Source organism: Aquila chrysaetos, chromosome 2, assembly GCF_900496995.4.
Source record: "Aquila chrysaetos chrysaetos chromosome 2, bAquChr1.4, whole genome shotgun sequence".
In the NCBI taxonomy this organism is placed as follows: domain Eukaryota; kingdom Metazoa; phylum Chordata; class Aves; order Accipitriformes; family Accipitridae; genus Aquila; species Aquila chrysaetos.
In genome coordinates this window covers 29,367,043-29,381,491 of record NC_044005.1, presented here as the reverse complement: position 1 = coordinate 29,381,491, position 14,449 = coordinate 29,367,043, and positions in this window count along the sequence as shown.

Here is a 14,449-nt window from a genome sequence, read left to right as displayed (position 1 = left end):
GATCACCAATCAAATGAAAATTTCTCTTTGTGTTTTGGTTTGCTGACCCTCCCTCCAAAAAAAATCTAAATCTGAAAGATACTGATAGACAGCCAACATTTCCCTTTTTTTTTGTGGGGGGGGCAGGGATGTGATGGGGACAAATAATATCTGTCTTCTTTTGGGTTGCTTTTTCTATGACAGTATTTTGAAATGATAAGCAGACTCATTGTACATTCATCTTTGTTTTCATTTACCGGCTGTGTTTCTGTCCTGAGCTCCTTATATCTCTGCATGTGTCCCCCCGGCTATGCTCTAGCATATATCTACTGTAAGCGTGTTTTAGCCACAGTATTTTTGAGGTGTCTAAGTACACCCCCAACCCTCCTGAAGCTGGAACATGAATAGTCATTCAATTTTTCCCTTTTTATCCCCCTCGCTGCTCCATGGGTAGCTTGTTGTCCTGAAGAGCCGGAGGGCTGGGGCGGGCGCCAGCCGTGCCCCCTTGGGCACCATGCACAGGCTGCAGCCTGTGCCACCAAGGGTGCTGTGCAGGTCTGGTGCTGAATTAACCTCCGGTCTGGCTCTGGCTCTCACTCCGGTTAAATTGAGCGAGCTAACGCTCTGCCCTGTTTTCCTCTACAAAAGTATCCGTGGAGGATTTTCCCTCAATTTTAAGCGCACCAAAGTCCCTGAGCGAAGAACTAGGCATGTATTTGAGCTGCTGAGGTAAAGCACTGGGAGGACACCCCCTTGGGCCCACTGACTCCCAGCAGTGAGGCTGAAGGTGGGACAGGGTTGGAAGGCACACGTTCTCTGACCGACTGAGTCTCTAGCCGCTCGGTGGTCAGGAGAAGGGCTTGGAGACGCCGGGCCTTCTGACTTCCTCAGGTCTTGCCTATTCTGAAGTGTTGTCCAGCAGCAGGTACTTGGCCTGTGCATGGTTTCAGTACTCCAGGCGTTTGCAGGACTCACTCTGTGGTGAAACCTCTAACTGGACAAGGGACAGAAAATAAATATCACTTTTCTAGCATAGGTGTGTCCCCAGGCACAGACGGTCATTTAAGTGAGGCAGCAGTTAAGTGAGATGAGGCCATTTTGTGTTTTTCTGTAAGATTACAATAATGCTGATTTTGACTCTACCCCATTTACCAGGTTTGCATAAAATCCTTAAGCATCCAAGTCTAGCTGCTAAGGGTGTGCCTGCACTCTTTGCTGGTTGAATTAGTTTTATGCAATGCCTCTGGTGACAGACTTAGGGAACTTGGATCATTGTAGCATCAGGTATTTAGCATGCATGTGCCAAATTTGTATTTTCAGCATCCTTCACAGAAGTAGAGCTAATAGCTTAAATAGTTACTGAAGCAGGCAGGGAAAGAAAACAAGCCACTTTCTAATATCTGTAATTCTTACAGGTTTCTGTATGCTGTGCTGTAAGGAATAGGATTATAATGCACATTGTAAAAACAAATGGAGAAGGCAGAATACTTACATTTTTGGGACAGACTTTAATAATGTCCAGTCTGATTTGCACATTGTTACATTTCCAAGTTTCTTCCTCACTTTCTTATTACAGCCCTGCTCTCCCAAGTAGGGGCCAGGGGGTGATCTGCATGTGTGTGGACTTTCCAGTGTTGCTGCCGTAGATTTGGAAAAGTGTCGTGAGGTTAAAACTTACATTGAAAACCCCACAGTTAATAATGCTGGAATGTGTACCTGGCAAAATAAAAGAAAGTCTTTGCAGCTAGACACAAGTGCCTTGTGCTGCTGAAGAAGTGCCAAGGGAGCTCTGTGAATCTGGCAGTTTGCAGATGAAGCAGCTATTGGGCTTGTAAGAGAAGAATGAGGAAACACAGTTGATGGGAAAAGGAAGATGCAAGAACATCAACTGTCAACCAGAGGTTGGGCTAATTTTCATTGTAGTTTTTTTTTTTTTTTCTCTATTTCATACCTCCTTTGTCTTCTCTTTTCAGGTCAGATCTGTTGGTTGGTTGCCTATCCTTGTCCTGAGAATTGATTGTTGCATCCATGGGAGATTGCTGGCACAAAGAAAACACTTACAGTAATTAAAGTGAGGAAAGCTGATGTCAGGCTTGCTTCTCCCTTTCAAAGGAACTAAGAACTTCACCAGAAAACAGTTTTGTTTGAAAGCAAACTTCATTCCAGTGGATGCAATATCCATACTGACACAATTGAAATATGGCTTACTGTAGCTCTGTAGCAATGAAGGACAACTGTGGAGCTCCACAGTAGTGATCACCCTTAAGGTAAGGGTACAACAGAAGAATTCATATAAAAAGGCCAATAAAGGATGAGGCAAAGTTAAATAAGATTGTGTCCCTGGCTCACACCAGTACCCCTTGGCTTGCTTTTCACAAGAGATACCAGTCAGCCATTGCCCTTCCCCACACAACTGCCTCCAACTCAAGCATCCTCTTATGTGTTCCCGCTGCGGTATCTTTAGAGGACACAAAATCTGCATGCATTTGGCAGGGTCGCAGGGAAGTAGCCACGAGGAGATGCGGTGTGTGTCGGGGCAAGGGTCGCACCCACGACATGGTGCAGAAGTGCTTTCTGCTGAGCTGAGCCAGCTGTGAAGCTCATAACCCAGCGTGCTGGTGGGCTGAGGGCAATGTTGGTAATTCAGGTTTTCCTGCTGGGGAGAGAGACATGGATATAAACTGAATGGCAGTAAAAATGTGAATTCAGGACATACTAAGCAGCTCTTATCCTCCTGAAAGACATGTGCGCTGGGGTGTTATGTAAGTCCTGAAAGGATACAGCTCTCAGCTCATCCCGTTGTTGAAAGGGATTAAGCCTCTGTGAGCGCTGGGTGCACAGGCATTATGGCTCAGCATCCAGAGGGGGATCCACCCGGGGTGACTTATGGTGTTTAAGGGCTTTATGCCTTCACTCAACACCTACAGCTGTTAGCATTTCTTTTGTTTGGTTTCTGGAGATGGCAGGACATATACTGTTAGTTTTGCCAGGTCCCATTGAGATGCAGAATATCATGGACTCTCTTTCTTTTCCTGGTTCCACACACAGATGTGCTGCTGAAAAACAGTACTTGAGAGATGGCACTGTGTCTTTTCTGCTAAACCAGGTCACCTTTACACAGAGCAGCTACCACATATGTCCTCCTTCAGTGCCTGAGACCCACCGCTGTACCAGGTGAATCTGTCACCAATCTTCTCCCAGAAGAGCCTTGCTATATTTTACAGTCCATGGCACCTCAGATTACTTCTTCATGTAAAAGTTCAGTGTTGCGGTCCAGCCCCTGGGAATTACAGCATCTGAGCTGGCTCTGCAGTACCGGGGTGATGTGGTTATTAATCCTTCTGATAGGGCTGGAGCAGTCACTGTCTGGTGGAAGGGCCTGTGTGTTACTACATAATACATCAAACCTCCAGTGCGGCAGCTTCTTCCAAAGAGCAGATAAATTTTCCACCGCCCTGTGTGCCTCTGTGCAGGGCTCTGCCATCCTGCGTACCGGGGATCTACTCACCAGCATCAGGGGACTCAACCAAGAGAGGGCCAGGTTAGGTTTGAGTATTCTGAAAAATGTGACCTGCTTAAGATGCCACTTAACACAACTGGGGTTTTTGTAAAGGAGTCTTCTCACACAGTTCTTGGAGAAAAGTAAAAGGGGCTTAACTGGGAAATAAACTGAAACAATTCTGTAATATAAATTATTCACTCTTCCTCATCCTTTTCTGGCGAAGGTGCTGGGACACTCTCCTGCACCAGTGACTCCACCCTGTCTTCTTATTATTTTTTTTCACTTGAGATGTACTCCTTTTGTTACAACTCTAGAGGATAACTGAGGCTGTATGGGTCTAGGCTGTCCACTGCTGTTTTACACTCTGCATTATCTGGTTTTGCTTATCTGAAGCTGAAGCTCAGAAAACAAAAAATAAAACATGGGAAGATGCTAACAAGGTTGGATCTGCTGTTTCAAAACATCTGCTATTCTCCATTTTTCTGGGCTTGTGCTTCCTACCCCTTTCCTTCCAGTAGGCATCTCGATGAAACAGAAGTAAAATCTATTGGTCTGCATTTCAGAAAGTAGTCTTTAAACTTTCAAACACAGTAGATATTTTCACCTGTATTTTCCATGCACAAAAACTGGATGTGGAACAATATCAGAGCAAAATTGGCTACAGCAATTTACAGTACTTCTACTTTTTCAATTATCCATTTTTCCCCTTATTGAGATCTTATTCATTTTCATTTACTTCTGCAAAATCTTTTTTCCTGCTCGCAGTACCATTATGCCTTCCCCCACTATTTCTTTGAAATTAAGTGCTTGGTTCTTTATCTTTTCATCATTAATTACCAATGTCTTTTTGACCTCTGCTTTGTAAGCTACCATGTCATATTTCTATTTCCTATCTTTTAGACTTGGTTTAGAAATTTTTTTTCTTTAACGACCTGCTCTGAATAGCTTTGTTCTTGTTTTTCAGTCAGTTCCCAGAATGGCCACACAGCCGAACCTTTGCCCTCCTCTCTTGTTTTTCATCTTGTCTCTATTATATCAATGGCCTAGTTAAAAATGTATTTTACAGCTCCCTGTGGGCAAGCCGCTCTCCGTTTTTATAATTATGCTGATTATAATCTATATAGGTATCTCAATAACCTTTTGCTGTGATTGGGGGCGAGTTAGCACCTCTCTTTTGAAGGCCAGATGTAGTTGGGTGTGAACAGAAGTGGGTGCCACTGTAGGACTTGGAGTTTGGTTTGGGAGATGGGAGTAACATGAACAGAAGCCACTCTATGAATGTTGGATTAGTGAAATGCTAGTTTAAAGGGCTGAGGATTTTTTCCTGTGGAAAGATTGTGAACTTTTTTTGGGCAAGCTCTTCAGTGAGATGGGTGACACTCTGGTAATCCAGGAAGATTCAAACCTGTCCTTAGATATCCAAATTATTTCTTGGGCTGGTTCCACATATATCATTTCACCATGCCTTAGAGTGGCATTTTCATTTGCTTCTTTTTTCATAATCATTCCCAAAGTTTTTTATTTTGTAATTGAAAAAAATCAAATAGTTCGTAAATTATTTTCCCGTCTTTGCCAAATCTCCCATTAGCGTCAGCAGAGTCTCATTTAGCAAGCGAGGTTAGACTCTACCATTGCCTTTAAGTATTCCTTTCTCGGGGAGGGATGGCTAGGAAGGAAGGCCAGCTGGTTTCTTCAAAACCGTGAGAGTGGCTGGGCCTTCTCACTAAAATATATTTTATAAATGTGTAAAGGGAGACATGATAAATGCAGGCATTTGCTGTCATTTTGTTCTTTTAAATAAATAACTGAGTATAATGAGTCTCAGCCACAGAATGAACATAATGAACCTCCAAAAAAGATGTTGTCTGAGAGTAATATTTACCACTGAGGAAGGGATTGTTACAGAAACAAAAATTGTTTAGACGTTAGTGGGTGAGATAAGAATCTATTAAAGGAATTAAAAGCGAAGATGATTCATCACACATTTCTGCTTATTTGTAAGAGACACATGAAAGGCAGGGATTTCAAAACATTTGTATTAGAAAAACATCAATAACAAAGCCCCCTGATTTAATTTTTCAGTCTCTCGGGCTTCAAAAGAAGATGTGACTTTTCCACATTTGCCTTGAAAAACACAGCACAGCACTGGAAACTAGCAAAGGCTCCGTTTGCTTTGCTGCATTTCGTTTTTAGATTGGTCACCTATACATTATATTTACACCATTTTCTTCTGTGCAAAAATCTAAGAACTGTTTTCGTTGCACTGAGAGTCAGATTTCTGATACGTTTGAAAGGGGTGAAGTGTTTCTCCTAATGCTGCTGCCGAGGCTGCTGCGGCACACCGAGGAAAGTCTGCCTCACCTCCTGCTCGGCCCTCACTCCGGCATCCGCTCCCCTTCTCCAGTCTACCTACTGCCCTCCCTGCTAAGAAAATCGCTCTGTAACAGAGATCAAGGGAGTCAATCAACTGTCTGTGTTTTGCTTTCCCCTGTCATTGGTAGGAGACTGTTGCAATGGGTCGGTGTAAAGATTTAGGTTTGATAGGGCCATACTTCTATGAGGTTACGTGGGTACTGGAGCAAGGTCTCGCAGCACAGCTACGGTAGAAGATTAGTCTTAAAGTGTTTTTCATAGCAGAATATAGATAATATAATAAGATAATATAATAATACTGGATTTTTATGGGTATGTTTGCTATGGGGGATAATAGACAACACAGCAACAAAAGCAAGAAATAGAGAAAGAAGTGAAACCAAAAGAGAACGTGTAAATAAACAAGCAAGCTGTTAGCCAGCGTTGTGACCGTGTGAGCTGTTGGAAGAAAACAGGAGTTACAGTTTAGCAAATCCCAATTCCTTTTGTTGTACGGCCCAAGTTTTGCCGACCAATATTCTGCTAGATGTCTCCCGTAAGTCGAGAATCTATTAAACAGCCTTTGAAAATGAACTGGCTTGTACCAGCTCCTGCTAATTTGGACGGAGGGGGGGTGTCAGTAAAATCCTGACGTGGTGGAAAGCGGCAATAATTTCCCCAGCATGGGAGTGGTATTTCAAGGACCAAACACACTTTTAAGGCTGAGCAGCAGTAGGGAAAGGCTGAGCCGGGGAGGAGAGGGAAGAGCTTGATTTGGCTGTTTCCCCTGGGGGAGCCGGAGCCGCTTGCCCGAGCATCACCGGGAAAAGCTGGAACGCCGCTCAACTGCTGCGGCTCCGCTCCCTTCCTCTGCCTCTGACTCAGCACAGCACACTGCTATAGACCTAGCATTAGGTCTACCCTGCAGCTCGCTGGCTTTGAGGAAACCCGCGGCGCGTTCGGGAAAATGAAGCTGTGCCGAGTTCAGGGCCGCAGGGTCAGCGTCAAACTCCTGCCAGGCTTCTCCAGTCTGCTCACTGGGGTTCCTGGCCCCGTGCTCATTCCCCGAGGATGAGAACGGTATTTGAGGTGGGAGGAGAGGGGACGGAAGGGGCAAGGAGGCCCTGCGATCTCACACGGTCCTCTGAAAGGGGCTCTTGGCTTTAGGAAGGTGGGTAGAAAGTTAAGGGCGCTACATCTGCGTGTGGAGGTGCCCTCCCTGTTCCCCAAAACACCACGATCCCCTGCACGGGCTGGGTACAGCAGGCACTGAAACCTACTTTCTGAAGCGCAACTTTATGAAAAAAAGGAAGAAGAAAATCCCCATTCTGAGAATTAAGAAAAACTTTATCAGACTTGTTTATTTTAATGGCAATTTTTCTCTTTACCCCACACCATTTAAAAATGCCAAACCGCATATTTGCTCCCACTTAAAGGCGCGACGAGCCTTGTAAACATAAATTGGGCACAGGTCATTTCAATGCAAGAGCTGACCATTTTGCAGATTCGTAACTGTCCAAAGAAAAAAATGCCTTTATGCTAAGAAATACCACACAGCTATAGGAGTCACTGCCTTGCTTGCTGCAGTGCTCAATGCTTATTTTAAGTCCTAACTATGCTATTCTATATTGCTATTTTCATTTCTGATACAGTTCTGCTTGTGTATCTTCCAACTGAACATACTGTGCTTCTGTTTAACTGTCTATTTATAGTCATAAGAGAAATAAACATATAAAATAAATGCATCTTGATGCATAGCTGTGCAGGAGTACAGATGTTTTATTAATGAAAATGAATCCAGCTTTTTGTAAGTCATGGCAGCAATATAACATATCATTGTTTGCTCCTCCGCTAGACAGTCCCTGCTGTTTTTACATAGAAATTCCTGTAATACTTAATGGACATCTGGAAGAATTCAGCCAATTAATCGAATTCACGCAGGAGCTAGGCTAATGGCTGTCTGAAAGGCAGATTACATTAAATCAAACTTGCAATATGAATGAAAGTACTTAATCATACATGCAACATTCATTAGACGCGGCACAGCAAGTGTTTTGATTACTTTAATGAAAGATCAGGTAAAGTGCATCAACTGAACAGATTGAAGAGACAGCATGCTTACAAATGTTTGATTATGTTGACTATCAACAGAAACAGTGCCAGTAATTTATAGCAAAACATATCTGGAGGAAGAGGAGGAGGATGGAGTCGGTGAACGTGGGAGGGGAAGTGAAATTTGGGCCTCGCCTCCAAGCACTTTAAATAATAGTCAGGATAGCGAGACTTTAATCAAATGTCACAAAAGAAGGAAAACAGGTGTATTATTTGGAGAATCCTGTACGGCAACTGCTAGGGATCACTTATGTTTGCAGTACTTAATGCCCGATGCTGGTTTTGAGTCCCCTGTGTTTTGTCTGACTTCGGAGTAAACAGAGCTAAGTCCTAACTGGAAAAAATACTTTCAAAACAACGAGATTCATGCTTGGTTTTTTGGTCTGCAAAAGGTAATGATTTTGGCTTGGTGCTGCTCTTCCCCTCGGGCTCTGCTGGAGACACCCTCCAGCCGCCCCTGCCCTCGCCCTCTGCGGCAGGCGCTGGCTCCCGGGGAGGAGGGCGCAGCCGGGGACGAGCTTTGGCTGCAGATCATCCGGAGGCACTGCCGCATCTTCCCTTCTCCGACCTCGTCAGCCAGCACAGCGTTTTGTCGTTGCCCCCCCCGGTTGCCAATGGGTGTTGACCCACCAAATAAAGGGCCGAGTCTCCAGCCTGACGCGCTTGCCCAGAGCCAGGGCTGCAGCCTCCCACCTCCGAAGCTTCATGCACGATGGGCGTTTGCCAGGTCTCGTTTGGGGACGAGCAGGATGACTGCCCTTAGAAGCCGGAGGTGCACTTTTGGAAAAGGGCAGCAGGTCTCTGGCTCAGCGCTGCCTTTTCTTTGTCCTTCTCCTTCCTATTCCCCGCACGGAGATGAATCGCCATTTCCTTTTGGGAGCTGTCACCCTCCTTGTTGTTTTTGTGAGATGCACTCACCGAGCTCAGATGTGGTTTATTTCATGGATTTTGCAGTTTTCCCGCTTGTTTCTTTAGGGCGCTGCCCTGCCCAGTTGTTTGTAGCCAGCCTTCTGTGTTGGTTTGCTCTCCTTCTCCCATTCCCTGCCACTGTTTTTCCTCATCACCGTTTCCCATGCTCCATCTGCCCCTTTGCAACTGTTGCTAACGATGATGGCTCCTATGCTGCCATCTGCTTTGCAGTGGCCAGTATGTACCTGCACCTTATTCCTCAAGAATTCCTGCCGTTCCTTTGCACAGGCAAGCAAAACTGCAGTAACATCCTTCTGGCAGGAGCTACCTGCAGCTCGGGCAGGAGAGGGAACTGGGAATTTGGTGGGACCTGAAGGAAATGGAGGGAGAAGTAGACAGGGTACTGTGGAGTGGGGATGTGAGAAATGTCTTGGGCAACAGCCCTGAGGAACTGCTTGTTGCCCCTCTGAGCCAGAGGAATTTTATGGAGGAAGCTGGCCTTGCTACAGCAGCACGAAAAAATTCTGGGGGGGGGGGGGAGGGAGAAGAAAAACGTAAATATCTTCCTAAAGGCTTGGCTCCCTGCACTGTGTCCCCACGGGGTCAGACATGCTCCAGCACCAGCACAAAAAAAGCAGGACAAAGTGTGGCCATAATAAAGCATTTTGTGGCTGTGATTCACCTGGTCCTGCTCTCTGCTCTCCGCTTTCCAAAAACCTCCTGGACTGAGAAAATTTGAATGAAATTAAGCAAACCACAGGTTTCTCTGTCCTGCCCGGACTTTACTGGAGGCAGGCACATTGCTGCCCAGCCCAGCATGCAGCACAGGCACGACTCAGGAGCTTCATTTCTCCCATCCTCCTGCTCTCTCGTCTTCTCGTGTCTTCGGTTGTTGCTCTCTTTGCATGCAGAACTGTCCACCTATCTGCATGTACATCTGCAGGAGCGCAGCTGGGACTCGGCCTCGCTGGAAGCCACTATTGCTATTCATATAATTAATAACCATGACCTTTCTGTACAAGGAGTATCTTTTTCAGTGAATTACAACATATAATGATGTTTGTAGGAAACAGACTGCTGAGCATCTCATGCCAAAGGAAGCCAAAGCTTCCTATTTATGACATGGCGAGATCAATAAATAACTCCATTACAGGCAAATTTGTCATGGCAAATGGCTTCAGCCTGTGGGGTACGAGCTGAAACCAGCTGAAATCTGTAATGAAATAACAAAAGTCATAATGGTCCCATCGAGGCTCTTGGATGACTTGTATGAGTTTGGGAATGTCAGGCTGCTCCCTGGAGAAGACCTGGTGTCCCCGCAACGGGCTAATGCAGACGGAGGTGGGGAAGAGCCAATACGCGGGAGCGCTCGTTTGGCCCTTACGCTGCTGCTGCTCACTTAGGGAGTAGCTGCAGCGTCACTGTCCTCCCAATATCAGCTTAGTGATGGCAGCGTGGCAACACCAACAGGATCACTTCATTTACAAAAAAGAGGAAGGCTGAATTTTTTTGTAGTGTCTTAAAATCCCTTCAAATCCCTCTGGCCCGAGTACCTTCACAGAACAGTGTTTCCTACCTTCTCTTACAGAAAGCATTTTGTTAATATTTGAGCAATGAAGAAAACGCAGCAGCTGTTAGCCTCGTCTTCCCCTTGAGGCCGATTGTCCTCAGGTAAAACAAAACACAATTAAGGTACCAGCAAGGTCAGTGATATTAGACAATCCATATCCTCACAATGCAGATATTTCCTTCAATGTCTGTCACCAGCATCAAATCCCCAACCGCAGCAAGATAATTGGCAGCCTCCTTCCAGGGGGAAGACGAAATGGCTTGCGCTGTCACCAAAACCAGCCTGGATTTTGTTTGCGTAAGTGCCGGAGCCTGGGGGTGGTATCGCTCATCTAGCTATATTGCTGGAGAGTCATGTATCAAGGACAGGCTTCTGAGGCGGCTTCTGTCTCCCTCCCATTTACTGCTCCTTTAATTACAAACCAGATGTCGGGGGGAAGATTTAAAAGTCAACTTTATTTGAAATTCTGAAATATAAAAAACTTGACCACAACAATTTTTTTTGTGGTGGGGAGGGGAAACATGAAGGAGAGAAATGTTCTTTAATCCTTTGCTTATAGTTCTTTTCTATTTTATTTTTAACTCCTATTTTTTAAAGTTGTGGTTATTTTTCCTTTTATTAAGTGGCCAAAGGCATTTCTCTTTTTCCTTCTGCCCCCTCAGCCCCCAGAAGAGTTTTTAGGCTTTTCTCTGAGAACCAGACCTCAGCCGAGACCTTTTCCCTCCCAGCCCAGATTGCTCTCATACATTCCTCTTGCTGTTTATGCCCCAAGACTGTTCAGAAACATCAAATGCAGCTGCCCGCTCGCTTAACGACATTTTATTTGGGGACCACATTACACCTCCCCTCCAGCGGCCGCGCAGGCTCCCAGGTGTCAGGCAAGGAGACAGCGCTGGCCTGCAGGCTCTGCTGGAGACGCGGCTGGGGCTCGGACCCATGGGATTCCTACCTCGCAGCCAGAGATCACGGTCCGCAGGCGGTGCCTGGGCGTTGGGAGGGAGGAGGACCTGGATCAGGAGCTGCCGGTGCCGTGCTCTGGAGCCCCCCAGGCAATCGGATGGAGCAACCTCCAGAAGGCACCGGGAGCTCTCTGCTCCAACAGGGGAAGGTATCTGCAGGAACCTGAAGCCCATCCTCGCTTTGGACGGTCCTCAAGAGGTTGATCCAGCCATCATCGAGTCCAATTGCTGGATCTTGATAAGGCTTGAACGGGTCTCCCAGGCTTATTTTAGCAGCACAGTTATGGTCAAGGGTAGAAGTCCCTTCACATGAAACGGGAAGCTTCTGCCAAGAGGGAGGCCGAGCAGCACCGTACCACTCTCGTTTCCATTCCCTACACACACCAGCATTCAACTCCAACCAGAAAGGAGGGAATGGTCTGAGGACGTAAGAGGAGGAACTGTGTCCTCTTGTTCTCACCCCTCCCTACCAGTTCCCCAGGAGTGCCCGTGTCCTTTCTGCTCACCAACTACCGCTTTTTCCACTAGAAGTTTGATTTCCTATTTACCATGGGATTAACCCTTTGGTTAATCTAAGTTCATCTAAGGATGACTCTCATACATGAGCAGCCAGTATGTTTGATCAAGTCTAACCTGATTTTATCAGACTGTAGGGCATGCAGCATATGGTCAGGAGCAATGGCATCATTCAGTTTCTTGCTTAGGAAAGCCTCAACCTGAAATAGAGTTCCCCTGCTGTACGATGCGCAGATGGGTTTAAGAGCTGCACTCTCAGCTACGTGATGGGACTAATGGCATTTAATAAGTCAGTGGGAAAAAAATCCAGCAAATTTCCACAGGATTTGGGAGTGTGTGTGTGCACAAAATTGTTAAATATCCTTATAAATTATCTGAATTTTCTAATTATAAAATTTTGGGATGGAGTGAAAGCTGAAAGCAAGAAGACAAACCCATGTAACCGTTTGGAAAGCTCAGAAGCTGTGAGAGCCGGGTGTAATGTCAGTCACCAGGACTAAACTCACTTGTGAATGTGGGGAGGGAGGAGAAATAATCTACAATGACCCTGTGAGTGGGAGCCAGGGCACTGGGAGCCAGCACCGGCGCAGGGGCAGCCTAGAGAAAACAATACGGTTATTGAGACAAATGAATCGCAAGGTGGCTGCAACAATTTCAATCCCAAGATAATTTTGCCAGTGTTTTTGTTACAGATCCGTGGGCACTGGCACATGCTAGAGCAAGACCTATGATGGGATGATGGGTTCTACAGTTTTGGGTCCCACCTCAGAAACTGATAATAACCTGGAGGCAGGCGGAGAAGGCTACAGGAAGGCTGCACAGCGAGCGCGCTGTGGAGCATGGGGCAGACGAACTCACCAAATCATAGGGAATAGCTGAGAAGTGCAGCAGAAGGAGCAGGGGGTGGGGAGGTGGCACAGCAATTCCACTTCTGCGACTTCAGGAGGGGAGACTCTAAGCTACCTCCCCCCAGTCTTCCCGTGACCCCTGGGCCATCCCAGACCCAGGACAGTGAGGGCCTGAGGAAACTCCCTAACGCAACTCCAGCCTGCAGCTTTTACTGGAAAAATGTTTGGAGTCTCAGTAAATGCATTCAGTGCACCTGCTTTCCAGCTGGCACTTCACCTCCCACCGCACCTGCGTAGGAAAAGGCATAGTTGGGTTCCTCTGCCCTTAGGACAGAAGCTGAGCTGGACATTCCTACCACTGACTGCTTTTGCACCACGACAAAAGCGAATGAAACAATACCGGGAACGTTGCCTTCAAGGGGAAACTGAAAGAACTATTTACATATCGCTTGAAGGAGCAGTATAAAACAGTGGATCTGTAACCAGAGACCCAGTTATTCAGTGAGAAATGTAGCTGAGAAGTCCCAGTTACAAAGGTCAACCCAAACGTTAGGCAAAAATCATGCAGCCAGTCAGCGGAGTGACCCAATTGCGCTGCAGCACGGCTCGTCGGTCCCAATTACGGCAGTTTGTACGAACAAAGGGTGATCTCTAGCCCGCAGCCTGTAATCTAATCTAAAATTCAGTGCAACCACGAAAACGGAGAAAAATGGGTGAGGAGAGTAATATAAAACATGACTAAGACTTCGCTAAGCAAATATAACCAGAGTACTTACACAGACAAGTGGCTGAGCATTTGGAGCAGGTGGGGCAAGTTCTGTTCTTGCATGAAGGCTTCAAATCTTTCTTGCCACTTCTGGGAAGCCCCTCGATCTAGAGGGGCCGGTTCTCCCTTTCTCCCGGTGCCCTCTAATTTCTCCTGCTAGGGGCTGCTCCCAACACGGTGAGTCCGACCGTGCTACCGTGGCGAGGGATGTCTGTCCCTGGGCAAGGGATGGAGTAGGGCTTTAGCGTGTTCATTTTCAACGGCACGCCATCTTGTGTATACTGCGAGCAGTAGGTCTCCGGGCAGGAGAGCACTGTCCTGCCTCCAAAACCGGGCTCGGGTGAATAAATGAGTGATCAAACGGGAGATGCTGGTAAGGCGCGGCGGGGTCGGAGGGGCTGCTGGCGACCCGCCGCAGGTGCGCTCCATCCCCCGCTGAAACAACGGCGTTCCTAAAAAGGCGCTTAGTGGTTTGGCAAACACAACTACTGCCTTGCTTCGGGGATGCGCAAGCTGCCGCTAGGCTCACGGCCCCCCCCAAACGGGCCGGGAGCTGCACCGGGGCGGGGTGCGTGGGGAGGTTGCGGCGCTTGTGCAGTTTGTTGCACCGCAACTCGGGTCTTGCCTCCCTCGGGCTGCCCGCCCGCGGGCGAAGCTGCCGGGGGACCCCAGCCGCAGCCGTTCCACAGCTCAGCGATTTAGCATTTTGAGCGGCGGTGGCAATTCTGCTCTTGCACTGGGAGCTCACCTCGACGCAGCATCTTTCTGGCTGCTTGGAGGAAAACTCTTGAAGCGGCGGTGCCGGAGGACGGAGCGGGCTCCCAGCTCTCGCCCCCTCCAGAGGACAGCCACGCAGGCCGGCCCGGCGCCAGCGCCGGAGGACGGCTGCCGACACAAACGCCCGCAGCAGACGCTGCTGCCGGGACCCTGCCCGGC